The following is a 4,252-nucleotide window of genomic DNA, read 5'->3' as shown; positions in this document are numbered from 1 at the left end:
TCGGTCTTCCAAACTCTATATGACCTAGCACAAGGCAAGGCCTGGGCCAAGTAGTGGGAGTGGGTGGGTAGGGGAGCAGAGGTGGGGGGAGGGGTATAGGAAACTTTCGGGATAGCATTTGAAATGTAAATAAAGAAAATAATAATAATAATAAAAAAAAGAAAGAAATTGAGGAAGACCTCAGAAGGTGGAAGAATCTGCCATGCTTATAAATTGGCAGAATTGACATGATAAAAATGGCCCTCTTACCTCTTCAATGCAATCTCTATCAAAATTCCAAGACAATTCTTCACAGACATAGAAAGATCAATTCTCAACTTTACATGGAAAATTAAAAACACCCAAGGTAGCAAAAACAATACTCAACAATAAAAGAACTTCTGGGGGACTCCCTCTCCCTGACCTCAAGCTGTACTACAGAGCAAAAGTGATAAAAAACCCTCATGACATTTGTGCAGGGACAGATTAGTCAAGCAGTGGAATAGAATTGAAGCCCTAGAAATAAACCCACACACCATGGACACTTTAACTTTGACAAAGAAGCCAAAACCTTATAGAAGAAAAAAAGACAGTATCTTCAACAAATGATGCTGGTCTGTCTGGTGGTCTGCTTATAGAAGAATGCAAATTGATCCATATTTATCACCTTGTCCAAAGCTCAGGTGGATCAAGGACCTAACCACTATAAAACCAGATACACTGAATCTAATAGAAAGAAAGTGGGAAATATCCTTGAATGCATTGGGATAGGGGGAAATTTCCTGAACAGAACACCATTAGGTCATGCTCTAAGATCAACAATTGACAAATAGGACCTCAGGAAATGGCCAAGATGCACTTAAAGACATGTCCAACATTCTTAGCCATCAGGGTAATGCAAATCAAAATGACCATGAGATTCCACCTTAAACCAATCAGAATGGGCTAAGATAAACTCAATTGACAGCACAGGCTGGCGAGAATGTGGAGAAAGAGGAACACTCCTCCATTGCAAACTGGCACAACCACTCTGGAAATCAATCAGGTACCTCCTCAGAAAATTGGAAAGAGTTCTATCTGAAGAACCAACTATACAGCTTCTGGGCATATATCCAAAAGATATTCCACCAAACCTCAAGGATACATGCTCAATGAGAATGACCTTAGCCAAAATGTCCAACAGTGGGAAGATGGAACCTGAAGGGACCACCTCCAGTCCATAGATAATGCTCCCAGTGGAGAGATGCTACCTTCAAATTTTGAACCCAGAATTGTTCCTGTCTAAAAGAAATGCAGGGACAAAAATGGAGCAGAGATTAAATGAAAGAACATCCAGTGACTGGTCCAACTTGGGATTCATCCTATTGGCTGTTACCAAACCCTGACACTGTTACTGATGCCATGTTGTACTTGTAGACAGGAGCCTAGCATGACTGCCCTCTGAGAGGTTCTAGCAGCATTTGACTGAGACAGATGCTTATAACCAACCATTAAACTGAAATCAGAGACCCCTATGGAAGAGTTAGGGGAAGGATTTAAGGAGCTGAAGGGAATAGCAGCCTCATAGGAAGACCAACAGTATCAACTAACACATACCCCTCAGAGCTCCCAGAAGATAAGCCACCAACCAAAGAGCATACCTGGTTGTTCCATGGCTCCAGGCACGTATATAGCAGAGGACTATATAGAGCACGTATATAGCAGGGGAGGGGAATGGGGTGAAGAATGGTTGGAAGAGGGACTGCAAAGTGGGGCAACATTTGGAATGTAAATAAGTAAAAATTATATATACAGTTTCAAGATAAAAATGGGGGGCGGATATCATTTCCTCTTTTCTAGAAACTTAAAAGAAAAACAGCCTGTTGCCATGGGCAACAGATTCTCGTATTTTTAAAGGCTAGTATAGATGCTAAATAATTAGAGTCCTTAGTACCACCAGTGTCTGCCTTTTAGAGGCCAAGGCCAGGCACAAGGCAATTGGTAGGGGGAGGCTGCTCTTTTGTGGCAGAAGGCAGAGCCCCTGAGACTAAGTAGGCAGGGATGTCCAGTGAGTCCTGGACTCCCCAGTCCACACTCTGATCAGGAAGAATACGCAATGGTGGATGACAAGACCTTTAGGAAAGATGTGCATACCTCTGTTGCTCTGCTTTAATGTCAAAGAGCCACATGTCTCTCCTCTGGCAGAGAGGCCTTTGGATTTTTTTCTTCTGCATTGGCTTCTGACAAGTAAAAAATTCCAAGATCACAGCCTTGTGCTACATATGGCTTTACAGCCTTGTTAGCTCCAGTCCAGTATGCTGCTTCAGGAATGCCCATACAATGGGCCCAGCCTGCTAGATTCCCAGCTCCTGCTAAGAGACGTGGCAGTGCGGTTCACAGTTCTGCTCTTAGACCAGGGCCCTCACATTCCATTCCAGAGAGCCACTATTTTTGATGATTCATCTGCTTACCTACTGAGACTCACAAGTCTCTTCTGCCAACCCTTTGCTATACCCAACTGCCAAGATGTAAAAGAAACACTCACAGGCTAATTGTGACAGTGTCCCACACTGCAGCCAGGTCAAACATTGACTTCCTGTCCTGCTTCTTTGAGGATCCTCAACTGAGGATTCAAAACCTTCTGTAATGCAAGATTTTTTTTAAGCCTTGTTAGAAGGAATCTTGAGAGATGGGTTATTTAATCAGTCATGAGCAGCTTAAAGGGGAAGGGGGCTGGACTTCTTAGGGAAATGAGCCACTCCGGCACTAGAGAAAAGAGGGTTTCCAGAAAGTCAAGTCCTTTGAGGAGGAATTCTGATAATGAACATCACAGTCCTCTTTCCTTGGTTTTCAGCCCTGTGGACTCTGTGTGACTGCTCTTGGAGAAGTCTGCCCAACCCCACTTGTAGGCAAAAAGTGTGAAGTTTATCTTGGGAGCTACTCAATTTCAACAACAGACACAGCAAAGTCATGTTACATGGATTTCTAGGGAAGACTGGTTGAAAACACTTCACAGTTGCATTCAGTCCTGAAAACACTAGTTTCCCTTCCTCTTGAGTTGGAGCAGGTACCTCCCTGGGCAACAGGTACCTCAATTGGTCTTCATCTGCTGCAGCCCTCTTTCCTGAGGCCCAATCTCTTCCCTGGGCCATTTGCTGGGTTCTTTTTGCACTCTCCAGACAGTAAGGACAAGTCTGAGGCTAACTGCCAACTTTAGGGTAATGTATCAATAGTCGACCGATACCTTCTCTGTGATAAAATAAGGGAGTCCAAATACAGAACACAATCTTTGATGTAGTTTAAAAGCACAGATGGCTGAACAATCCATCATTGATATCAGGACAATTAGTATGTATGTATATATATAAACTCATTTATGGGGAAGAAAAGTTAAAGATGAACTGGCCTTTTAAAATTTAGATTTCAAGATGTTGTCTTTATAAGCCACAGGTGAAGGTTCTTCCCAACTGATAAAGCCTAGCTGAAACATCCAAATAGAATGTGTAACATTCACTTATGAAATGGGAAGGTAGTGAGAAGGATACAGAAGCAGCATCAAGACCTGGTTTTAGGTGGGCACAGGCTGTCATTCCCTACTCACTCTGATCCTTGATTGCTTTTGTGTACTGAGTCAATTCTCTGGAAATTGTCTTGGAACTCTGTTGAGACAGATATTTCTGATTCATTTCACACATCAGCTTATAGTTCCCATCGCTCTACACTCTCATCTGGACCCATTCCACATCTCTCATCCCACTTATCCTTCATTATTGGCTAGCTTCTGAAGTGCTCTGATGGTGTCTTTTTCAAGGCTCGCTCGTTTTTTTGTCCACCTCCCCCTTTCTTTGCTTTGTTCAGTGACTTTCTTGTTTAAATTTCCTCTGGAAAAATCCAGTACGCCCTAGAAACAAGGTACGCACAGTACACAGACTTGCTCCAGCCAGCATCAGTGAATTACGACCAGATTTTGGATATGGCGCCTTACTGACGCCATTGACATGACGCCATCGATGTGTGTCTGTCTCTGGCAGCACATGCGCCTTGAGGTTACCTCCGGAGCTGATAGAGGCCCGCGCTTTGACGGATGGCGGCTGTTCTATGTGGTCAGTTTGCAACTGTCTCTTGCTGGAACACAAGGGCTGCAGGTCAGGAATAATTATGTATAGTGAGGCAAGCTGGCATAGAGAGGACACAAGGGAGATGGGGACGAGGGAGGGCATAAGTGGGCCTGGGATATCGGCAGTAACGGCTGTAGTGAGGTCTTAGGATTCTTTTTCTTTCTTTCTTTCTTTCT

Source organism: Mus pahari, chromosome 1 (assembly GCF_900095145.1).
Source record: "Mus pahari chromosome 1, PAHARI_EIJ_v1.1, whole genome shotgun sequence".
Classification (NCBI taxonomy): domain Eukaryota; kingdom Metazoa; phylum Chordata; class Mammalia; order Rodentia; family Muridae; genus Mus; species Mus pahari.
Note: the sequence above shows the minus strand (reverse complement) of the source record.